Here is a 26,977-nt window from a genome sequence, read left to right as displayed (position 1 = left end):
TTCTTCCTATTGCATACTGAAACATTTCAACTGGAACATTACATACATAGAATGTGTTCTGCAGAATAATGGACCCCCAAAGATTTCCATCCCTTAAACCTGTGAATCTGTTACATTGCATGACAAAAGGAACTGTGTGGTTGTGATTAAGACTATTGAATGTGAGGATGGGAGGTTATCCTACATTATCCAGATGGTTTCAGTCCGATCCTTGTCCCCCTAAAACTGGAGAACCGTTCTCTTGATAGAGTCAGAGATTTATCCTCCAGCTGAAGCAGGTCCACAAGAATCAGATTCAAAGCAGGAGAGTCACTGAACTGATTGGTTTTGAAGGAAATCACAAACCAACAAATGTGGGCACCTTCTCGCAGAAAAGGTAACATCTGGACAGTAGGCAGCAAGAAAGCGTGTACTTCAGTCCTACAACCATGAATTCTGCCAACAACCAGAACGAACCTAGAAATCAACTTTCAGAAAGGAATGCAGACCTTTTAGCACTTTGGTGTCAGTTTTTATAAGACTCTGTAACATGGAAGCCAGTCGCATCCACTAGACTGGTCTGTGGAACTGCAAGATTACAAATTTGTGTCATTTCAAGCAGCTAAATTTGTTACCGCAGCAGTGGAAGGTGAATATATATTCTACATCAATTGGCTGATCTTTGATCTTCAAGGAATTAAAATGGAGCAACTGGGGCCAGCATCGTGGTGTAATGTATTAAGCCACCACCTGTAACACCAGCATCCCGTATCGGTGCCAGTTTGAACCCCAGCTGCTCCACTCCCAATCCAGCTCCCTGCTAAAGACCTGGGAAAAGCAGAAAAAGATGGTCCAAGTGCTTGGGCCCCTGCCACCCCTGCAGGAGACTTAGAAGAAGCTCCTGGCTTCCACCTGGCCCAGCAATCTGCAGAATGTACCAGCATATGGAATATCTGTCTCTCACCCTTTGTCTTACCTTCTCTCTGTGTAACGCTTTCAAATAAAGAGATAACTCTTTAAAAATAAATAAAATAAAAAGGAACAGCTTTGTTGGATGTCATCTATGAAAACCTGAAAAGATTGGCCATATTCTAGCTTGTAACACTAGGCATATTTTTACAGTTCAAGTAACTTAGTTTCCAAGTCTACAAAATTGAGGCAATTTGTTATCTGTCTGAATTTCTTGTGAGAATTAAATAATTTGTCAAATTTCAGTGTGCTGTTGTCTACAAATGTTGTACACTTCCATTAATTAATGTTTCTAATAGGAATGAGCAAATCATTGGGATCAGCTTTTATTTCTAATTAATATTTAAAAGAATAAAGCATTGTCTCTGATATGACTTATCATATTTATTATCTCAATCTCACCTTTAGGCTCCTATAGGCCACCATCCCTTTAACACAAAGCTGGGGTTGACGTTTAATAAATTCTAAAATTGTATCATTTTCATTTCATTGGTTACCCTGGAGCACCTTTTTCTGGACTCTAAGAAAGAAAAGTTTCTCCAAGAAGGAATTTTCTGTGACAACTGGATACTTTAACTTAGTTTTAGAAAAGGGAGTTTTTTTACTGCCATAATTGGGAGGTCTATTGTATCTAGGTGAAATTCAGGTAGATGGAGGGGGTCATCAAAAATATTCATCAAGGCAAAGGCTCTGATTGGCTTGCTGGAGCCTTGCTCTCATGTCTGAACAGATTACTGTGACACAGAGGAATGGCACACTCTGGTCCACATGCTCACTCTTGTGACCACATGCAGGAAGAGGAACAGTTCCCAACACGAATTTGAGGAGGGGAATGGGAAAGCATACTAAACCAATCAAATTTACAGCTATCCATTCATCACTGTGAAGTTATTTTAAAAGTGATTTCCATAATTCACAATAAAATTTTATTGGCAAGTGGTGGTTGAAATGTACCTTACAGATTTTTTATGAATATGTTGAAAATGATAATTTGCAAGAAAGTTAAGAAAAATAGAGGCAATGTTTCCCATCCATACTTGATCATGGAACCCTCTCTCATAGCACCTTTTGAGACTGGAGTTGCAAAAGACATACTTCAATAAAAGCTCACAGTGTTCATCTTATTCTGTCATTCTTTGATTCATAAAACTCATTAGTAATTTATTTATGCTTTTCCTTGATTAAAATATCACTGCCATTATCATTTTTATCAAAGAATAACTTAGAACTCAAAGGGACTTTAGTGACAATCCTTTTCTATTGAGACTCCTTATTTTGCAGATGGAAAAACACTCATTATGATTTTTCTCCTTTATTATTGAGTCAATTTTATATAAATCATATGCACTAGGTTATGCTGATATAATAAACAATCCCAATCTCACAGTGTTATATAATAGCTCTGTTTGACATGACTTCCTGAGAACCAGCCTACCTCAACAGTCACTGTCTGGAATGTAATTCATCATCATTATAGAGATACAAAAAATTGATTGGTATATCCCAGGGGTGACGTGTGTATTGAACCCAAATTAGTCACATAGCTCACATAACCACAAAGTACTTCAAACTACAAAACAACTGTGTGCTTGAGAGGCAAGGAAGCTAAAATATTTTGTAAACAGTCATGGCTGCCATAGTGAACAGAGTTGAGACAGAATATGCAGACTTAACATTTTTAATATTCCTTCTATTACTTTTGATTACCAACTGTGATCTGATAATGCATACAAAAATATAACTTACAGAATATTTACCTTTTTTATTTTTTTGACAGGCAGAGTTAGACAGTGAGAGAGAGAGAGAGACAGAGAGAAAGGTCTTCTTTTTTCTGTTGGTTCACCCCCCAAGTGGCCACTACAGCCGGCGTGTTGCGGCCAGCGCACTGCGCCAATCCGAAACCAGGAGCCAGGTGCTTCCTCCAAGTCTCCCATGCAGGTGCAGGGCCCAAGCACTTGGGCCATCCTCCACTGCCTTCCCAGGCCACAGCAGAGAGCTGGACTTAAAGAGGAGCAACAGGGACAGAATCCAGCGCCCTGAACGGGACTAGAACTCGGTGTGCCAGCCCCACATGCAGAGGACTAGCCTAGTGAGCCGCAGCACTGGCAGAATATTTACCTTTGTAAGGAACTACGTTTAGAAATTTCTACATGTTAACTCATGAGATCACTAACGTCATCCACATATGTAAGATGAGGAATTGTAAACAGAGTGTGTTACAAGGCTGGCCTCTGTGTATGACATGAAAAGGCAGCCTTTAGTTTAAGGCTCTAGCTATCATTTTTGTATCAGATTGTAGAGTTGGAAAGTGGTAGAGCTGGGTTTCTGAGTCATCGAGTCTAGCTCCAAGGTCCATACTGCTCTTCCTAATGCTCTATTACCTTCCTCTGTTGGGAAAAATAACTCCTTCATCTGAGTCAAATATAAACTTGTTAATTCTGCTCAAAGTGATAGGAGATGATTTGTACCATTTTTATGGTGTTCAAATTATAATTTAATAAGCAAATATGTGAATCTGGAATATTCTCTACAAAACTCTGAAATAATCATAGTTCTCTGTTTTTCAGTAATTTCACTTTACTTATGATAGTTAGGTATCTTTGTTACATGACTTGTTCTTTTTTAAATTTGAAACATACACCCCAAAATATTTTGCAAAGGAGCTTTAGGGGTTCATAAAACAGATGTTCCATCAAACAAACATTTCAACAGTATATGGGTAGGTAATGCTACAGACATAGAAATGCTCTTATTCTGCATACAAATGCACGCATGCGTGTACACTTTCCTTTCCTGTAATATTTTGTTTGACAAAGCACTTTGCTAACTAATAAAGTCCACTGAACAAGCAATTCTTCAGTTCTACAAATACATTGTTCCAATAACTTTTTGTATGCTGTATTGTGATATTATTACTGTAGTCTCAAACCCAATCTTGTTAAGAATACATATTCAAAAACTATGGCACATTGATTCATGCATTACCATTCAAGAAATTTTTGACACTTACTTATTGGGTGACAATTACAATTCTCAGCTTTGACTATTTATATAAAAGACACAGTTTGTACCCTCAATGATCTCATAGTTAATATGTACAAATAAATAATCCTATGCATTAGATCTTATATACGTATAGCTGCCACCCATTCCATACTACCTTACCTAGTGGAGGTAAGACAAATCTTCATTCCTCAAGGCCCAAATCCTTGGTGGAGCTGTCTATGAATTGTTTAGGCTCCCATTAAATTTCCCCATTGTAGATTAAAGGACTCCATGAAATCTCCTTGGTTTCAGACATAATTCTCCCTGTCTCTATTATAGAACAGCAACCCAACTTCTCCTTAGTAAACACATCAATTACCAGAAGTCAAGGTAATTTTTCATTGATTCAGTGAAATGATGAGCCCAAAATGGCCAGGTGGCATAATCAACCTCAATTTAATAAATAATTACTTCCAATGGTTCAAAAATAGGCAAGAAAGAACATAGAAATAAGCTCTCTGAGCCTACGATTCTAGGCCTGGTGTAAAAAACAGTGCTTCAACATTCTTAGTACATGGGTTAAGAATCAAACATTATCATGTCTCTACCAAAAGTTAATGCACATGGTATATAGAAACAACCAAAATTCATATATTTTGTTTATTTATTTAAAAGAAAGAGAGAGGAAAAGAGAGAGAGAGAAAGTCGATCAATCTTCCATCCACTGGCTCACTCCCCAAATTCCTACAACTACTGGGACTGGGCCAGCTCAAAGCCAGGATCCTGGATCTCCATCCAGGTCTCCCATTTAGATTCGAGACACAAGTATTTTGATCATCATTGCCATCTTCCCACAGGTATCAGTAGGAGGCTGCATCAGAAGAGTAGCTGGGATTTGAACCTGCACTCCAATATGGAATGCAGACATCCCAAGAGGAAGCTTAACCCAGTGCACCACAATGCCACCCCAAATTCACCACAAGTGGCACTATCTAATTCTTCAAGGGCACATTCTATGTTTCTGTGGAGGCAGTTGATTCTAAGAAGCTTCAAAGTCAAGTATATGTTGAAATGTATAACACCATCATACTTTTATTTCTTTGTAATAAGTTCTTTGGTCAGGAACAATACAGAACAAGATAAGCTGATGGTGAATAATGTGCTCCAAAAGTCTCCTAATGGTGGTGTTTAAAGAGACCTTTGGATCAGGGAAGAAGATGCAATACCCAAAGTTACTTGCAGTTCCAGTGAGCACAAAATCATTCCCATTTCAGTCTGAAAGAAATCCAAATCAATCTAAACCCATGTGGTTGGTTGATTTTCCCAAGGAGTGGTGTCATTTCACAATCTATGTTTTACCTCTGCTGTTGAATCCTATGCATTCAGTAAAGGTCAGAGTCTAGAATCTTTGATAAGAGAAACTATTGAACCCTTGTAGAATTTCTGTACATGCTACTATGGACACTTCGCACATTAGCCTATTGATCAAGCACTTGAGAGGTTAGGAAACTGTTTTCTAGGTGACAACCACAGATCAAGTCACCAAGTATACTTTTCTTTAGTAGTTAAGCACTCCCATTTGTCTTCTGCTATTCAGGAATCCCATCCTTTCCACTAAAATCACAGATCCTATTTTTTTTTTATTTTACTTTTTTTTTTTTTTTGACAGGCAGAGTGGACAGTGAGAGAGAGAGAGGTCTTCTTTTTGCCATTGGTTCACCCTCCAATGGCCGCTGCAGCCTGCACACTGCGCTGATCCGAAGTCAGGAGCCAGGTGCTTCTCATGGTCTCCCATGGGGTGCAGGGGCCAAGGACTTGGGCCATCCTCCACTGCACTCCCTGGCCACAGCAGAGAGCTGGCCTGGAAGAGGGCAACTGGGACAGAATCCGGCATCCTGACAGGGACTAGAACCCAGTGTGCCGGCGCCCCAAGGCGGAGGATTAGCCTATTGAGGCGCGGCGTCGGCCAGATCCTTATTTCAAAGTTGGCCTCTTCCACTGTCATCCCAACCAACAAAAGACAGCCAACCACAAAACTAATATTCTATAATTGTATTATGGAGAATTCCAAAAATATGTAACAGAAGAAGAGTACAATTATTACATCATTATCTATTGGTCAATTTCGATAATTATCAGTTCAAAAGCAATCTTCTCCATCTGTACTCACATTCACTTCAACAACCACAGTTTTGTGGATTCTCATATTTCCCTCACTAATATGTTTCTCAATATTTGAGACTATTTCAAGTTGTTGATCTTGAAGGGACAATAAGGGACAGTGCATCAAAGTCTTATAAACAGGGAACCACTTTCAAAGCAATTCAGTTATGGTATGAAAATTAATGCAGGTTTTTCAAATAGAAAATGAATAATATCCTTAGATATAGTAGAGTATTTCTGTTAAAGGTTCAATGAGATTTGTGAGTTCAAGGTCTTCAGATTCATCTCCATCCACCTAAATGTCCTTATGTCCAGTTCCAGAATTCCACTCTTTCCCACATTCCCAAGGTAATGTGTTATAAACTTCATATAAGATACTTTAATGAAGTCAACTTACATTTAATTTTGGAATTTTCAGTTTTAGATTTGAGATAGGATTTGGGATCTCCCCTCAGCTACGACAAATAAGAGATGATTTTAAGACAGCAAAAGTTCTCTGGGCCTTGGCCTGCCATAAGCTAATTTTTAAAAAAAGGTTTATTTATTTGTTTGAAATGCAGAATTACAGAGAGGCAGAGGCAGAGAGAGGGAGAGAGAGGTCTTCCATCTGCTGATTCTCTCCCCAAACAGTTGCAATGGCCAGAGCTGGGCAGATTCGAAGCCAGGAGCCAGGGGCTTCTTCCTGGTCTTCCATGTGGGTGCAGGTCCCAAGGACCTGGGCCATCCTCCACTGCTTTTCCAGGCCACAGCTGAAAGAGTGGAGCAGCAGCAACTCGAACCAGCACCCATATGGGATGCTGACACCACAGGTGGCAGCCTTATCTATTATATCACAGTGCTGGCCCCTTAAGCTAATGTTTTTAAAGCTCTGGGCTCATCAAATTTGTTTCTATAAGTGATCTACTACAGTCTCAAAAAAAAAAAATAAGAACTTCTATTCCACAGTATTTAGCAGTCATCAAATATTATAGTGGTAACATGCATTAATCATTTGGTTTTACAGAGCTTTGCTTTGAGTAAGTCTTTCATCTAAAACAACAACAGATAACAATTTGGAAATGTGATATAACTGGGTGTCATAGATTACTGGTAATCCATTTTCCACTAGTAATGAGATCATTATTATAACTTTATAGTACACCTAACTCAAGAATCAACTCTTTGAAGTCTACTTCCTGGAACCCCAAATTATCAAGTACCCTAATATTTCAAAACAATAAACTGTAATTTAAGGATCTAATTCACAAAGATTGTCATATTAGGAATTCTGAAAGAAATAAAAGGGAATGAAGATGAAATACACCAAAAGTTGGTAATTTGTTCTTGGGAAACAAAATGAAAAGATGTAGTAATCAAAGCCCGGAACAATACTCAGTGCTTCTCTACCAGGGTGATGACTAGACACCACTGAAATCATGAAGAAGGAAGGGGAGGCTATAGCTTGTGCTGAAACAAGGAAACAGACTAGGGAAAGCAGGAGAGTTTCTGATGAATGGAAAGCATACCGTAATTTAAAAAGCAATGGCAAAGAAGAGTAATAGTTCTGCTCCTCCAATTATCTAATCCTTCTAGAATTATCTTCCTTGGAAGGATCTGAGTAGATATCAGCTGGCCAGAAATGCTAGGAGATGATTTACTCAAATTCTCATTCCTAGCATTTCATAGTGCAGAACAGAAGGGTTTGAGTGAGAGACAACAGACAAATATGTGGTATAACCAATTTGATTCAGAAAGATGTCAATATTTTTTCTGCATATGAAATATTTATTTCTTTCTGGGTAAGAGATACTGCATCTGCTCCCCAGGGGAATATAAAAATTAGACTCATGTTGTTAAAACCTACTTAAACGAAAACTATTGGATGTATTCTGTGCAAATAGTAATATATAAGAACAATGTGAATACTCTAGAAATGGAGACAGATAAGCACACAGAAAATAAATGTGCAAAATAATTTTAGATGTTGATAAAAAGCTCTGAAGAAAAATGTTATGAAGAGACAGGGGAGGCAAGTGTTCACAGAATCTTCCAATAGGAGCATCAAGGAATTGCTTTCTTAGAAGGTGATGAATGAACACTAATATGAAAAGGTGTATGAGTGTGATGGTTTATTTTAAATGTCTGCATGACATATTTTGGAGTGGGATTAACATTCTATCAGTCAGCTTGAGTTAAAAGAGTTACTATAATGTAGATGGGCCTCAGCCGATCAGTCCTGAGTAGAACAAAAAGGAATTCCCCATCAGAGGTTCTTCATAGTTCGTCATATCATGGCTCTTCACATGTCCAGGCTGTTGACCAACACTGTGGATTTCTGTCTCTCTCTCTTCCCCTAGTATGGAATTCTGTTCCTGACTAATAAAGTACACAATGCCTGCAAGACATTATTTACGTGCATTCTGGCCACAATCATTAGCAAATATCAAGGTCCTAAGATAGGACTGTGACTACTGTGTGGAGAAATGCTTTAGTGGACACACTCACATGTATACAGATGAGAGATCAACATACTGTGTTTGGTCAGGATCCTGTGGAGAATTTTGATGGCCATCCTACCTGTGGACTTTAAGTTACGTAATTCAGATATTTTCACTTTCTATGAACTCAATTTTCTGTTACTTTATGCTAATGTGATTGTAGATGATGCAAATCTTGGAATCAAGTGTGTGTTTCTAAATCAAGGTAGAAGGAATTCAGTGAAAAAGATCTCTTGGTCTTGGACTAGGGACTTGATTTTTGTTATTTAATAATATTAGTTTTTTTTTAATGACACCTTTCCTGCCTTAGGAAATGGCTATATAGAGTGTGAAAAATGAAGTGTTTATAGGGAAAAAAAATTAGAAATCAGACTGTTTTGAGATAGTACTCCAACCTTCAGTGAAGTCTACAAAATGGACACTGGATTAGCTTTGACTGAGCTTTATAAAAATAAAGAAGAGATGGAATGAAAGAAAATATTCTTTTCTGTCCTTGGACTAAAATTCAAATACTTTAGATAAACTAATTTGGAATTGAATAAGGAGTAGAATGACACATCTCTTCCTCAAAAATAAAGTTTGTGCTGCCAAAACAGGGTACTAGGAGACCTAGGAGGTTAAAAGATTGAGATACAATATAAAGCTACTCATATATTGGTCCCAAGGCCACTAGTTTTCCAAATATGTCTTAGGGGATTCTTTTTCTTTAGGAGCTAATATATATATATATATATATATATATATATATATATATATAAAGCAATTTTTACCAAATATTCTCAAATGATGAAGTTGTTAATCATGCCATTGAGAATGTGCAGATGTGACTCAATCTAGGATTATTATGTAAGTTTTAGAGCCCTTTAACCCACAGTGTTTTTTTTTTAACTGCTCTAAATAGAGGTCAAGACAAAGATATTATTCAAGGCCCAAGGGAATTGGCATTGCAGCAATGCTTGCTGCAAAAACAAAATTATCAAAATCAGGCTTTCACCAGATTAATTACTATGGTTCTGATGCTTCCAAACTCAAAAATCTTCAAGGTTCTCACATTTACATACACTAGAATGGGCAGCAAATATGACACTACTACTAGAAAGGATGTACTCTCCAATGTCCATCTTAAATTTGACCATGGAGGAAAATGGACAGAGATTCACCCTACAAATGGAGCTAGGTACTGTCAATTTGGTTAATCAAGTATTTCCCTTCTTTTTCAAATCATGAGGTACTTGATATTCTTGTTCAAGACAACATGATATTTACATGTTGAAGAAAAGATATATGTGTACACTGCTGGTTAAAATGTTCAGTTGTGGTGAATATTGCTCACTGTTTACTATTTGTCAGTCTCTCCTTCCCTGTTCCTAATAGCATGACTGGGTCCATTTATGTGTCTAAGAAAACTAAAGTATTCAAATTTAACCTGAAAAGGACATATAAGATTAAGAATCAGGTGACATGCAAATGCTGATATAAGTATAATTCCTGGAATAGATATTCCCTGAGATGATAATAAGGCAAACGATACTTTGCAAAGACAAGTGAGAAGGGTGATAGGCAGTCTAAAAGGTATTTCAAATACTTTAGTAGCCTTAATTAGCTTATGGTCTCTTGGAAATACACGAATTCCACTTCAGCAAGAAAAAAAGCAGTAACCATGGGTATGCCTAGGATATGACATTGAAAGGGATCAGTTTCAAAGGCAATAACAAATGTTTGAAATCATCTGTTGTAACATTATGCTGTACAGAGAACTAATAATCCTGTCTTTTAAACATTTATTTTTTAGAGAGAGAAAAAGAGAAAAAAAAAAAAAAAGACAGCTCCCATGTACTGTTTCACTTACCAAATGCCCACAACAGCTGGGGCTGGGCCATGAAAAATCCAGGAATCGGAACTCAATTCAGGTGTCTCACATGGGTGGCAGGGACCCAACTACTTTTGCCATCATATGCTGCCTCTCACGGTGTACATTTGCATGGAGTTGTAATTGGGAGTGGAACTGGAATTCAACCTGAGTTACTCCAATGTGATAATGAGGGTGTCCCAAACAAGGGCTTAATTGCTGAGCCTAACACTGACCACATTTGGTTACTCTGGATAACAGGAGATGCAGAAGATGATAGCAACAAGAATAAATGCTAACAATACATAGGTGACTATCACTGGAAGTTAATAGAGAAATATAAGCCAGGAGCTAAGGACACAAGATCAGAAGTTTAGTAATTATATTAATAAAGTCAGAAATGTGTAAATGATAAATGGCTACTAGGAAATGATATTCTGCCACCACACTGGGGAAACAGAGATACATTAGGGATAGCCTGAAAGGCAGAATAGAGCCCCATTCAGAGAAACTGCTGTTCCTTAGCTCCTGCCAGCTCCTTGCATGCAACACAATGGGTTTGTACTGCCAAAGATCCTCTGGAACTCTAGAATTTTATGAGAAATCTCATTTTTTATAATTCTGACAGCCAATTCAAACTTAAAATACTGTGTATGCCTACACTAGGCAAGCCTCCAAAAACCAACAAAAAGTATCTGGTGCATTGGTCCCAAGGCCACTAGTTTTCCAAATATGTCTTAGGGGATTTTTTTTTCTTAAGGAGCTATTTCTGATAGCTTTCTGAAGTTCAGTAATTCTTACAGTTTTACTTATTCCTTTTGTTGCTGTTAAACTCAGGAGACTTACATTTAATAATTTTCCTTTAAAAACATGCAGAATTTGAATTAAATTATATTCTTACATGTATAGGTACATCAAAAATAAGTGTTTAGGAATATATATAAATAAATATTCACATTATAACTAATCAAGAAAATTAACAAATAATAAAAATTTTGAGAATGACACTTAATAGGCATAAAACTGATACCAATATATTAATTCAAAAAATATTGTTCCACAGAAAAGTAATATTGGTACAGAACAAAAAGGAAAAATAGTTATACAAATGAAAAAAACTACCCAAAGCATATACTTGTAAAAGAGTCTTTTCTTAAAAAAATATTTATTTAAAAGGGTTACACAGGGGTGAGGGAGAGACAGAAGTCTTCTATCCACTGGTTAGCTGCTAAGATGGCTACAATGGCCAGGGCTGGGCCAGAACAAAGCCAGGAGATTCATCCAGATCTCTCAAGTGGGTGCGGTGGCCCATGTATTTGGGACATCCTCCACTGCTTTCCTAAGCCATTAGCTAGGAACTGAATCAGATGTGGAGCTGCTGGGGCATGAACTGGTACCCTATGGATGTTGGCATTACCCACTACACCACAGCAGTAGCCCAAAAAAACTCTTTCTTATATTGAGTTTACACTTCTCAGTTTTCATCTTTCCAATTCTGAAGAAAACAATTACACCTCTGTAGCACTCATTCTTTGAAGATCCATTATTATTATTATTATTATTATTATTGACAGAGTGGACAGTGAGAGAGACAGAGAGAAAGGTCTTCCTTTTCCATTGGTTCACCCCCCAATGGCCGCTGCGGCTGGCGTGCTGCAGCTGGCACACCGCGTTGATCCGAAGCCAGGAGCCAGGTGCTTCTCCTGGTCTCCCATCCGGGTGCAGGGCCCGAGGACCTGGGCCATCCTCCCCTGCACTCCCAGGCCACAGCAGAGAGCTGGACAGGAAGAGGAGTGACCGGGACAGATTCCGGCGCCCCGACTGAGACTAGAACCCCAGGGTGCCAGCACCGAAGGCGGAGGATTAGCCTAGTGAGCCGTGGCACTGGCCCCTGAAGATCCATTATTAAACACATAAACTACACGGGGCCAGTGCTGTGGCAGAGCAGGTTAAGTCATCAATATACAACAATTCAATTATTTTTTGTTTACACACAGAGTTGTGCAAACATCACCACTGCACAACTTTCAAACACTTTCATTGTCACAAAGACAACTTGTACCTAACGGCAATAGCTCCTTATCCTACACATTCCTTCTTCCTCCAAACTTCTGTCCATTCTTATCCCCTCAGCCCTAGAAAACTGCTAGTCAGGCCAGCACCATGGCTCACTTGGCCAATCCTCTGCCTGCGGTGCCGGCACCCCGGGTTCTAGTCCCAGTTGGGGCGCCAGGTATTAGTCCCGATTGCTCCTCTTCCAGTCCAGCTCTCTGCTATGGCCCGGGAAGGCAGTGGAGGATGGCCCAAGTCTTTGGACCCTGCATCCCATGGGAGACCTGGAGAAGCACCTGGCTCCTGGCTTCGAATCAGCACGATGCGCCGGCCGCAGCGCGGCGGCCATTGGAGGGTGAACCAACAGCAAAGGAAGACCTTTCTCTCTGTCTCTCTCTCACTGTCCACTCTGCTTGTCAAAAAAAAAAAAAAATGTTCATGTGACTTTTGTTTTATTCTATTAATATTATGAATTGCTTTAATTTCAGATAATAAGCCAACCTTGCAATTCTGGCAATAAACGTATTGGTTGATATATAATCTTTTTTATAATCATATGTTGCTGGACTCACTTTTCTAATATTTTGAAAAAGATTCTTCTGTATTTCAAAGGTGCTGGTCAGTAGTTTTGCTTTATTTTATGTCTGTGTCAGGGTTTTGCTATAAGGGCAATAATAGTCTCATAGAATTATTTTTTTTAAAGATTTGTTTACTTAAAAGGTAGAAATACAGAGACAGAGAGAGATCTTCCATCCACTGCTTCACTTGCCAAACGGCCACAATGTTCGGGGCTGGTCCAGGCCGAAGTCAGGAGCCAGGAGCTTCTTTCAGGTCTCCCACATGGGTGCAGGGGCCCAAGTACTTGGGACATCCTCTACTGCTTTCCTAGGTGCATTATCAGGGAGCTGGATTAGAAGTGGAACAGACAGGACTTGAACCAGTGCCCATGTGGGATGTTGCTGCCGTATACAGAGGCTTAACCTTCTATGCCACAGTGACGGCCCTGAATCATAGAATTAGTTAGGAAGTGTTACTTTAATTATAAAGAAAAAGTTTGCAAGTAATTAATATTTTTATATTTGTCATTTTGCTTTAATTTTTTAAGATTCAGCATTCACATGATGAAAGTTTAAATCTCTTAACTCTTCATCTGCATCTCTTAAATTGAAATTACAGATTTTTTTATAGATTTATTTATTTATTTATTTGCAAGTCAGAGTTACACAGAGAGAGGAGAGGCAGAGTGAGGAGAGGCAAAGAGAGGTCTTCCATCTGATGATTCATTCCCAACTGGATGCAACAGTTGGAGCTGCGCTGATCTAAAGCCAGGAGCCAGGAGCTTCTTCCTGGTCTCCTACGTGGGTGCAGGACCCCAAGGACTTGGGCCATCTTCTACTGCTTTCCCAGGCCATAGCAGAGAGCTGGACTGGAAGTGGAGCAGCCAGGTCTCAAACCGGTGTCCATATGGGATGCCGGTGCTTCAGGCCAGGGCATTAACCCACTGCGCCACAGCGCCGTCCCCAAAATTACAGATCTTATGATAGCTTCAAGTATTGCAATAATTTTTGTACACACTGAGTATTGTTTTATATTGCTTAAAGATAATATTTTATTATATAATCAAATATTTTAGTATTTGATTTTCTTTGCAAGTTTCATTGTCTTGATATGAAATATTCCAAATTATTTCTTATAAATCCGAGATATCAATTGACAGATACAGTGAGTATATAGTTCTCTTCTATGGATCAATATTCTGAGTAAATGTAAGAGTTTTTCAACAAAACTACGTATAAATTTATAACTTAATTACACATTTCAAAACTAAAGTTAGGAGTCAGCTCTGTGACATAGTGTGTTAAGCCACTGCCTACAGCACTGGCATCCCATATGGGCACCCACTGGGGTCCTGGCTGTTTCAGTTCTGATTCAGCTCCCTAATAATGAGCCTGCACAAGCAGTGGAAGATGACCCAAGTCATTGGGTCCCTGTACACACATGGGAGATCCAGAAGCTAATGGCTTCAGATGGGCCCAGCCACAGCCATTGTGGCATTTGGGGACAGAGCCAGCAAATGTAAGATCTTTCTCTTTCTTGCTCTTTCTCTACTGTACTCTCTGTAAATCTGCCTTTCAAATAAATAAATCATTTTAAAAAGATAAACATGTTTATACCAATTAGAAAAATCTATTTATGATTATGCCTAAGTATAAAAACTGCAAACATTATAAATATATAATATTACATATTTTATGTGAAATGTTGATTATTAACATCATTTTAGCAGAAAATATTAGTACTATGATTTTGATTCAGGTAAAGTAACTACTATGATTATAAAATTCGTACCTATTATGCAAACAAATATACCATATATAGAAGGTGATTTTTGTGTTTCTGCCTCCTTCTGGTACCACAGTGGCAGGAGACGTGATGTCTATATTTCCAAAATATTCTTACAACCAGCATCCCTAGTCTATAATTTGTTTTGCCACATAGATATATTTGAATCTGATGTTCAAAAACTAAAAAACAAGTACAGCTATCTTATTAGTGATTTTTCTATTATTGTTTAAAATCATGGTTATGGAGAACTGTTTGTACAGCTTTGCAGTATCTAAGTACCAGGTCCGTGGAATTAGAAAGGCAATTATGTACCAGTAGCAGCAACTTATCAATCTCTGGTATGATCTTGAACTTAGAAATTCTAGTGGTAGGTCCAGATGCTATATCAAAGGAAGCAGAAATTATAACTTCCCTGGAGGCCCTGTTTAGTGTTACTGCTCTGGGAAGCTTTCATCAATCCTCCAACTCCTCATGGGAGTCTCAAGAACCCAATTATCAGTAATAATTTCCTTTATGTTTAACAAATAGTTTTTGTTACCCTTGAATTCTTTTGAGTATGGTTATTTAAGTCTAAATATGCTTGGTGTTTGATGATGTTTTTCCAACAATAGGATACACATTCTTCAAAAATTGCTAATAACTAAAGGGTTCAGCTCCTGAGAGACCTGAAGTGGCAGACATCAGAGTGATTCTTTAAATGCCCAGATGGCCAAATTGAGCCCCTTTCTGTATACATTTTATCTTGGACACTAGAAATAACACACTAATTACAATAAAGAATAAAACAACTTGTAAAAAACAGAGTTCAGAACTGCGCAGAGTAGGTAGATAACAACCATTACTGAAAAAAATGAGATAATGGAATCAAGATTATTCTCCCATGTCTTCCTCTGTAATATCAGTTTCTCAACCATTTCTGTACTTTGGTGTGAAGTTTTCTCTTTCATAATAATTGAGGTTTTAAATAATGTGTAGCTTCATGACATCACATGTCTTTCTACTGTGACAATCTTGTCATTCTACATAGGCAACATAGCAGTCACATTTCCCTGCCTGCTAGGAATTATGTCCCAGACTCCTGCTCTTGCAACATTCCCTAACCCACCTGATTCTCCTGTCATTTTCTTCTCCCCTCAGGGGCCATACAATTGCTCAGGACCAACATAATCATAAAAGCCTTTGAACAAATATGTCAAGGCAGGCAGTTGGTGAAGTCATTCTGCCTTGTGAGGCAGGAAGTGATTAATCCACTATTTGAGTTCTTGCTACTTATTTGAGGAAATTGGATTGAGTTCCTCCTAGATTTGTCCTGGCCAACCCCAACCTGTTGAAGGCATTTGTAGAGTAAGCCAGTGGCTGCATGGGGCTCTCTCCTTCTCTCCCTCCCTCCCTGTCAGGTAATAAAAACAATAGAAAATTAAGGTAACTTCTCAGGCCCCAATACAGATCATTTGGATCTGAACCTTCATATAAAGGGAGAATAAATGTCTTTTTCAAAATGTATTATTTGTATTTGCATATAGAAAACTTTAATAATCAATTGTATTATTTTCTTTTATTCCTGAATTCTGTTCTATTAACTCATGAAATAAAAAGATCCTTCATCATTTAGCTGTATGAATAGTAGATGGTCAGGACGTTTAAGTAGGAATTATTGCTACTGGGAGGGAAACATTGATTCAAATTTCAAAATGTTAAATATATAGCATATTGATGCAATTTAAAATAGAAACTTGCTTTCTGAGTTTCCTTATGGCTCTATTGAGTTACACTGAGTTTATTATTAAAGATCCAGGATTGGATATGAGACATCCAATGACAGATGGCTACAGAGGACTACCAGAGCCCACACCCTGCAGCAAACCAAAAAAGTAACTGAGACACAGCAAGGACAATCAGGTATTTTAAGGCATAAGTTCAAAGAATACACCAAATTTTGATATTTTCATACAAGCTTGAATTCTGATTCAATAGGAGACATAGACAGCATCAATTTACAGGTTGTATATGTACTAAATATAGTCAGCTAGAGCAATATCAAAATCTGAAAATATCAAAACATGTCTGCATAGTGTAGTTGGAAATGCCGGAGACAAGATCTAGTATATTTTATTGATGGAATTGGCAAGAAGTAGGCCACCAGATGAGTGATCTGGGCGTTAGTCCTAGAATATTAAGCAAGCAAACAACAAGTATGGAGCAGGCATCAATGTACAATCTGCAAACTACAGTCACAATGAGATGGGCAGGCATGAGTATTGCCTGTGGAGACAATCAGGACCAGAAGACAAGGAATGATCTTGATCTTTTGACTATGCCCAGTCTCCACATAGCCACACTTCTGGGTAAAGAGAATCCTGATGTAATTGAGTCAAATTCCATAATTAATTTGGTACAGTTACCTACACATTGGGTTAAAGTACACCAGAAGGCAATAAACATAGACATGGCTCACTCTGTTTTCCATTCTTCCTCTAGTTCTCTGGCACTTCTTTGCATTCGTGCAATAGAATGAGCAAACTCAGTGAGGACCTCCTCCTTGGAGTAGATGTGGTCCTCATACTCTTTCTCTTCTGTAAAGAACACACTTTTAAAGATGGTGTTGATTCAGGTTAAAATTTAGTGTTTTCCTAGATCTTAGTGTTAAGCTCTACCAGAAAGTCCTGCATTTTCTGCGGGTATAAGCTTAGATCATAATAACTGAATAATGCCTTGTTTCTTATTTACCATTCTTTTTATACAAATGTATCTTCCTCCACGAAATCATGGGGAAAAAGGATGTTCGGAATAAAAAGTGATTTATGCATCTCTGAAGCTCTTAACCTTAGTACAATCTTAACACAATCTAATAGGGGTTCTCACCCTTGGGATTAAAACATAACTTTAGACCATATTTTTTGCCTAAAGATCTAAAATAGGGCAAGATACCTGTATATTTATCTTCCTCGGAGAAAATCATGGAAGGGAATAAAAGGACAGAGATTACTTCGAGAAAAAGAAGGCTAGGGGATTATAAAAACATGATCACTTTTAGGGAAGCAATAGGAGACACAGTAGAGAGTAGAGTAGAAGCAGTTAGAATGTTACAGAGAGACCCTAAAGCACCACAACAATCCATAAAGAACAAAGAAGTTGTCAGCCTGGTTATAGGGTGATAGAAATGAAGTGGGAGATGAGAACAGAGGGAGACTTAAATATATCTAGCAACTAAAATGTAATGGACAACTTGGGACATGTAAGTTTGTAGAATGATGGAGATGTAAACAATTAAGCACTAAAATTGAAACAGGGAATTTAGACTGAAATCTGACAGCAGAAAAGTAAGGAGAGTTTTCTTGAGGAGGTACAAGAAACTGATGGAACTGGTAACGTAAGGATAGAGTCAAAGTAAGACCTTAAAGGATTAAGAATACTGTCAGAGAACTTTTCATTGCAAGGGGCTCTCTGGAAAGATAATAAGGAATTAAACAAATGTATGGTACAATCCAAGGTTCTAAAGGAGCTAACTGTTATGCCTGAACAATGCCTATCACATACTCCATTCTAGCAGCCCAATAACCTTGTTAGGTATTCAGTTAAATAGGTTGATGTGGGCCACTCATACTCATTGTCTATCTCAGCTGGATCCTGATAATTTCTGTACTCAAAAATTAGCTGAACATCTATAGTTTTCACCCTGAGTCAATGACAAATATTGACCTTTGCAACAGAATAAGTAGATTTCTGCTTGTCAGAGGAACACACTTCGCTTGAACCATCTTTTTAACACATTGAACCTTTCTCTTTAAATATGAAGAAATAGGACCAGAGATTATGCTGCTAATCCCCAAGTCATTATATGCTTTAACACTAGCACCTGAGCTCAAGTGTTTTTTTTTTTTTGTGGGATGCTTTAGTTTCTGAATTTTTATTTACTTAATATTCATGACACTTTCTTTCAACTATGTAACACTACACAAATAACTACTGAGAAAATGTGGTGGCTTAAAGCAACCATTTACTCTCTCTCATGATCTCCCAGATTAAGGGAGCTTAGTTGAGTGGTTCTTTGGAGTCCAACCATGCAGTTGCAGTGAGATGGTGCCTAAGGTTGTAGTGATCTGAAGCTGTAAGGGGCTGAATATCCCATATACCTGACTCATGTGATCTTTGCTGAAAACTGAGAGCTTAGCTAGAATTGACTACCAGAACACAGGGACATGGACTATCTGGGTTGCTAGAGTATCAACCAGCTTATTTTCTGGATTCCCAGATGAAATGTTTCAAATAAGTTCTGTAATGGGCCCCAGAGGATGCTGCAAGGCTTCTTATGAGCCAGTCTCATTAGATCTGCAATGTTAACTGCTACTGACCAAGCAACTTGTAGAATGATGGACTGAATGTAGAATCACTTGAGTGATCCTTAATTCAAGGCTGGGGGAAATTAATCCCTGCTTCTTCTGTGCTCATAGGAAGGAAGGAACTGATGAAATTCTTCTCAGGAGACCATTTACCCTACCCACTTATGATGAAAAGAACTAAAGGTAGTTACTTTCCAATGTATGTAAATGTAATACTCAGGGCCGGCGCCGTGGCTCAACAGGCTAATCCTCCGCCTTGCGGCGCCAGCACACCAGGTTCTAGTCCCAGTTGGGGCGCCAGATTCTATCCCGGTTGCCCCTCTTCCAGGCCAGCTCTCTGCTATGGCCCAGGAGTGCAGTGGAGGATGGCCCAAGTGCTTGGGCCCTGCACCTCACGGGAGACCAGGATAAGCACCTGGCTACTGGATTCGGATCAGCGGGGCGCCGGCCGCAACGTGCCAGCCGTGGTGGCCATTGGAGGGTGAACCAACGGCAAAGGAAGATCTTTCTGTCTCTCTCTCACTGTCCACTCTGCTTGTACAAAAAAAAAAAAAAAGTAATACTCAAAATCCTTTACCTTATAATTGTTTTACCCTTTACTGAACTTCTATTCATCATAAAATGAAATGTTACACAATTATTAAAGTGGAAACTGGCTAAGTCTCCAAATTTTAAAAACAGTAACATGTTAATCCATCTTTAAACATGACTAAGCCCATGGCTAAAAATGATTCCATTCCACTCTCTACTTTTAACATAGTCACCAAAAATTTCAGATTTTTCAAGTTCATTTTTTTTCCTCTAGGAGATAATTTATGAAATGTACAGGATGGACAAATTATTGATATGTGTTTTAGGGAGAGAGATTGTACATGAAACTTCTCCCATGAAAATTACATTTAAAAATCTGAAAAAAGATCCTTGGGGCAGAAATAAAGGTCAGATGTCCCCTGTAGTGAGTAATGAGACTCACTTGAATTACTGGGGAGAAATTTGGTCTCCTTTAATGATGTGTCCATCCTACCAAGGCATAAAAGTCAAGGTTGTCTAGCAGACAAAGTAATTGTTTGGCAGTCAGAGTGGTGGCTCTGATGTTTTTAGTACATGTTACAGGAATGCTCTGTGCCTCTTTTAATCCTATAAGCAGGGATAATAAAACCTGGCTTTATTTTAATATTGTCATCAGCATGAGCAAACAAAGAGACGTCAAAGCAATCTGTAAACTTAGAGTTATAGAAATGGTTTCTTATAATTGCCCTCAAATACCTTTTTATTATAGGTATGCATAATATGTAATTTGCTAGGTAGAAACATTTTTGCTAGGCATGAGTGGCAACACTTTAAAATGAGTCTTCAAAGTTGCTGATTTCCTGGTATAACCTTGGTTTAAGATAGTTCCTCTATTAGATGCAAATTCTCCAGATAAAGTACATGCTATGATTCTATTATATGTTTAAATTTTAAAAAGTGCTATTTGTTTTCTTAGTATAAAAGTGTCCCTTGACTACAGGAGGAAAAGTTAAATGTACAAATAAGTTAGGAAAAATAAGCCTATTACCCCATTTTACAAAAATAATAGTTTTGGGGACTGGCATTGTAATATGGTGGGGTTAAGGTGCTGTGATGCTAGCATCCCTTAGGGGCACTGATTCAAGTCCTAGCTGTTCCACTTCTGATCCAGCTCCCTGCTAATGAACCAGGGAAAGCAGTGGAAAGTGGTTTAAGTGCTTGGGCTGCAGGGTCTTAGTCCACCCAAACGAGGATGGACTGGGTCCAAGGAAAGGTAAGTGTGCCGCTTGCCCGTTCTTCAGCCTCCCGATCCTGGAGACAGTCAGACGCAGCGGGGAGCCAAGTCTAGTAGCAAGGACTCATTTACTTCCTGCATAAGAGAACCTTTTATAGCACAAAACTGCAGAGTCATTGGGGCAGGGCTAAGGACCAACCAATCACTTAAAAAATCACCTTACGGGGGGGATTTCTATAGGACTAGCCATATGTCTATACACTTGTTACTAGTTTTGTTACCTCCCCTGATGTTGCGCAGCCAATTAGTTTTAGTGGGAAACAACTTTGGATTCTGCCCATCTTACTTCCTCTGGGCGCCATCTTATCTGCCCCTCTCGCAGGGCCTGCTGGAGAGGCCGCCTCCGGCATCATCGTCGGCAGCCTGGTCCCTCTCCGTCTGGTTCCCAACAGTCCTCTTGCTGGGGGGAGGGGGACTGTGGCGGCCGCACGAGCTGCTCCAGGATCCACTCCCCCTCCTCCCGCGACAGCAGTTTGTTCATGGCCGGCCCTGGGCACAGCGGCATCATGGCGGCAGCTGTGCACATGCTCCAGCCCACAGTCCTGCTCCTCCAGTGCCTGCAGGCTGTAGGTGAAGTCCTCCTGCAGGTGTTGCAGCAGGTCCTGCACCTCCTGGAGCTAGGCGCACTCCATGTTGACCCCTTCTTGGTGCCGCCTGGCCCGGGGGCTGGAGCCGCCACCACTGCGCACCCTGCAAGGTCACTGTCTGCCATGGCGGTGGCCGGGGCCACATGCACATGTGCCGGGTCCCTCCCTGTGCTGCCATCCCGGGGACACCCACTGGCTGGCTCCATGGGCTCGGCTCCGTTCCGCACAGCTCGGGCGGGGGCACCCGGGGGCAGCTGCGCATGCGGAGCCCCCGGTCCTGGCCTGGCTGCGCCATGGCCGCGCTCATGCCCCGCACTGGGCCTGTCACCTACGTGGGATACCAAGATTGCATTCCAGCTCCTGGCTTGGCCAATCCCTAGCTGTTGCAGCTATCTGGAGAGTAAAGAGATTTCTCTGTAACTATAACTGCTATTTCAATAAACTAATTTAAAAACACATGTTTTCTAATTTTTGAAATTAATCTTTAATCACTGGAATGGAACAAATAAGACAACACTCCTATCTACTGGTTTGTTCCCTAAGTGCCTGCAAAGACCAAGGCTAGTCTGAAGTCAAAGCTTGAAGTCGTGAACTCAATTCAGACCTCCCACATGGGTGGCAGGGACCCAACCACTTGAACCATCACCACTTCCTACTAGGTTCTACATTAGCAGGAAGCTGAAGTCAAAAGAGATGGGTGCTGGATCTAAGCACTCTTATATGGGACACAGACATCTTATACGTTAGCTTAATCACTAGACTAAATGTCCACTTTTTTTAAAATATACAACCTGCACTTTTAAATATACAACCATAATTTTCATAGACAGAGATGGAGATATGTGGCATATATGTTTTACATCCAGCTGTTTTCATAGAATGTTATAAAATGTTCTGGAAAATGCACTATGGTTTCTGAAGGAGTGAGAATCTTCTCATTTCTTAAATTCCTGTCAAGTCAGCACTGGTAATTTACAAGAAATTCCTGTTCAAATTGGGACAACCCATGGCGGATGTCATTCAATTAATGATGTCCTAAAAAGTTCACATGTAATAATATTAGAGTGGTGAGGAGGGGCAAAGCAATATGCCATGAACCAACCATTGCTCCTGGGGAAGCTTCCTGGGCAAAGCACTATGCTTAGGATAAGCTGAGCTCAACAAAAGCTCCCGTGCAATGGTACTCCTCTCTAACATACCTGGGGAGAAGTATGCACACCTGCTGTCTTATGCAATGGCTCAGAGGAAGCCCTGTTGGGTTACCAACCTCCAGCTGGTATCCTGGTTCCTTTTCTGGTTTGCACACCACCCTCACTGAAACCAGAAGAAGAACTCTTATTTTATCCCACTGCTCTTATCTACTCATACATGCAGGAGGAGATCCTTCATTTTGTTTCCATCTGTGTGGGTCAGCAGTAGGAAGGACTGAGACCCCTAATCCCAGGTCACCAGGTTCTGGGTTTAGGGCATGTTGATAAAAAGAGTCATTGATCTATGTAACTGTTCACAAAGACTGTATCATATACTGTTTCCAAATCAACTACATGGGTATTTATAAATACTTGCTGGACCCATCACGTGTTTTATGTTGATGTTGCTTAAAACAGCTCCCTTTTAGAATGCATAAAAATTACATTGAATGAGATTCCTTCAGATATTCATACAGCTCCTAGTTTCATTTTAAGGAGGCGCTTTCTTTACCATCAGTGTCTCAATTTTTTTTTTTTGTTATTTTGTTCATCTGGATAGGAATTGTCACCATCAAAAATAATGAATAATAAATTTTTTAGGTTCTATTATGTCCCTAAACCCCATCTGAATGTAAGTTCTATGATGGCAGGAATTTGCATATTCATGTATATGTTCATATTCCTAGGAAAATCCTAGAATATAATATATAATCAGTACAGTTGTTGAATAAGGAATCAACAAGTCCATTCATGGATACTGATGTACCTTTATGTTTGTCTTCTGCTGTTTCTTTAACATGTGGACCTAGCTTATATCATTTCATTAAGTTAGATTTTAGGAATCTCTCAAACCCTTCTGATTGCTCTTACATGATAGTGTCCTCTTGTCACTTTGAGTAACAAAGCACAGTTTTATCTCTCAATTCAAAAGTCCTTACATTGGGGTTGCTATTGTCTATAGCAGGGTAAGCTAGCATCTCCTATCACTGCCAGTTGAAGTTCTTGCTATTCTGCTTCCTGATTCAGCTCTCTGCTGTGCCTGGGAAAGCAGCAGGAGGTGGCCCAAGTATTTAGGCCCCTAACACCCAGATGGCAGATCCTGCATGGAGGCTCAGGCTCCTGTGTTTGGCCTGGAACAGCCTCAGCCATTGAAGCCATTTGGGAACCAGCAGATGGAAGATCTCCTTTTCTCCCTGTCTCTTTCTGTAACTCTGCATTACAATAATTTTTTCAAATTCATGTGTCTAGTTCATGTAATAACCACAAACTCAAAACCATGATTTAAAAGTAGCATTTCACTCCTCTCTGTTTGAGCCTAATAAAGTAGGAAAGAGGCGACTTTTTGGAAAGGTAGACTGCATTAACCTTCACTGAATATTTTGTTTGCTCTGTGGGGATTCTTTTCTTGTGAAGAATTTTATGTCCCACCCTGGCAATTTCAGGAATGTTGAGGTGCAGCAGGCAGCTCCTGACAAGGACCCCACCAATCACTCAGCACTAGTCCTGGCATCCAGCCTGTTTCATGATCCTCCCTCTCTCTTTTTTTTTTTTTTTTTTTTTTGACAGGCAGAGTGGATAGTGAGAGAGACAGAGAGAAAGGTCTTCCTTTTTGCCATTGGTTCACCCTCCAATGGCCGCTGCGGCCGGCGCATCTCGCTGATCCAAAGGCAGGAGCCAGGTGCTTCTCCTGGTCTCCCATGGGGTGCAGGGCCCAAGGACTTGGGCCATCGCAGAGAGCTGGCCTGGAAGAGGGGCAACTGGCACAGAATCCAGCGCCCCAACCAGGACTAGAACCCGGTGTGCCGGCGCCGCAAGGCGGAGGATTAGCCTGTTGAGCCGCGGCACCGGCCATGATCCTCTCTTGACAACAGATTGAACCCAGTGATTTGCTTGAAGTGAGCAGAAAAGGAGTGTGATGTCACCTGGATTACAAAGTTATCAAAGACCGTGGCTTCCATTTTTCTGATTTTTCTTGATTTTCATGTGTGCTAGATTTGATGGAGAGGAGATACTGACAAGGGACTGAGGGCAACCTCTAGTGAGCAGTCAGCAAGAAACCAAGGCCTCAGTTCAGTAGCTTGGAGAGAAATGAATCCTCCCATCGACCACTGAGTGAGCCTCAAAAGCAGTTTCCATCCAGTTCGAATCTTGAGATGATTACGGTTCCGATGCCACCTTGATTTGAACTCTTAAAAGATCTTTAAGAAAACGAGCCAGTCATGATATGCCCAATGTTTGACCCATGGAAACTAGTAAATGATAGGTCTGCTTTGTAGTAAGGCACCGATTTTTGGAGTCATTTTAAGGTAGCAATAGGTAATGAATGGTACGAGGGGACTTGTTTGGTCAATGCAACATAGACAAGGATAGGTCATTTCTGTCAGAAGGACTAGAAGTCAGTGTCTTGTTCAACATGTTTCTTTTTGCATTTCTTTGTTGAATGGTGGTGTTCTAGAAGAGCATGTGGAGCAAACCATCAGCCAACTTTCAGTAGACACAAAGCCCAAAACAGAAAAAAAATCTGTGTTATAAACTGCTAAGAACTGAGAAGTATGTGTTAAGGCATTTAAACTTTGCACACTAACTTTTTTTTGGCTAAGTCTTTGTTATAAGAGGCTGTCCTATACACTGTAGGATTTTTCCCTGTACCTCTGAACTCCAGGCACTAGATACCTGTAGCACTTTCCATACTCTCCAATCTCACCAAGCTGTGGTGGCTAAAACTGACTGTAGGCATTGCCAAATATTAACTGGGGAAACAACTGACCTTTACTGAGAACTGCTGTATCCTCATTGATAATGTTAGTTTTCCCTCATCCCACAGCCTGTCCTTCTCTTAGCATAAATGAATTCCTTTGTTCTGGATTGTTTCTTCTTCTGGGTTGTTACCAGGCCTATTTTTAATCATGGTCTTTATACTTCTGCAAGTAGAGTTCTGATACAGGGATGAGAACAATCTGACACTATCATTCCTGGGCACATGATGTACATCTGGTTCACAAAAAGCCCTGAGTAAAATCTGGAAACCCGTGCTCATTGCAATGTGACATCATCAGCACAGATGAGCGGGGACAGTTCCTGATCCTTTACACATTTCAGATTCAAGCTAGGAACGAATTCCCTGTTTCCAAAACCCTTGTCCCCAGCTCAGACTGTCTATAGGATTGGATCCCTTCCTACTACACTTGATGTTAAGTAAAAGTACCTTCTACTCCACTTTTAATATCCTACTCGACCCCTGAAGTTTAGTAGGTAATAAAATTTAAAAATGCGCTTTTGTTTGCCTCCTTTTAAATTCTTTGGTGACATTCCATTTAGAAATGTACTTTCCAGTGTTTTCAATTTTCAACTAAAATAAGACTAAGGGAAATCCATTGTAGCTTCCATTGTAATAACTTATCTTTTTCCTAATTAATACTTTTTCAACTTTGAGGAATAAACTCTGAATCTATGGCACAACTTGATTTATTCAGCGTAGCTTGCTTAAAGTGTCATTTCTTATCTTGGGTTTCATCTACTATGGGCTTAGGATTTCTCTTCCAAAATCAATGCATATTTGGCCTTTTCTGCAAAATAACACCCCGACTATGCTTCAGTTGTTTCTCCCCCCTTGCATACCAACTGTTGAGTCAAACATACCCTGCCCTGGAGTGTGTTCAGAGGACGAATTCAGTTGCTCAGGGAGCCTTCAGTGTTCACTTCTGACACCTACTGTATTTTTGTTGTTTTTGTTTACCTAGAAACCTTTTATTTAAGATATATAGACTTCATGCATTTTCTATATAAAAATTGAGGAACATAGTGACTCTTCCCACCCACCCCACCCTCCTACCCCCACTCTCACCTTTCTTCCTCTCCCCTCTTCTTTCCCATTCTTATTTTGTCTTCATTTTTAAGTTTCATAAAGTTATTTATTTTAAAAACATTCTTCTTATATGACTGTGACTTTTAAAAACTGCGCATCTTTAGTGTATCTAAGTTGGTAAGTTGGGATGTATGTATGCACCTATGAATCTAGCCACAATCAGGTTGATAAACCTACTCATGATCCACCCAAATTTTCTCCTGCCCTTGCATTTTGGTTTTGTTTGGGCAGTGCTAAGAAAGCTCAGTTTGAGATCTAGAATCTTAAATTCTTTACAAGTGTTACATAGCATTACTAACATTCTTGCCTTTTGCATGATATCTGGAAAAATGACCATTATCTCTTCCATGGTTTCAGCCCATTTCATGTGT

Source organism: Lepus europaeus, chromosome 13 (genome assembly GCF_033115175.1).
Source record: "Lepus europaeus isolate LE1 chromosome 13, mLepTim1.pri, whole genome shotgun sequence".
In the NCBI taxonomy this organism is placed as follows: domain Eukaryota; kingdom Metazoa; phylum Chordata; class Mammalia; order Lagomorpha; family Leporidae; genus Lepus; species Lepus europaeus.
This window is presented reverse-complemented; position numbering follows the sequence as displayed.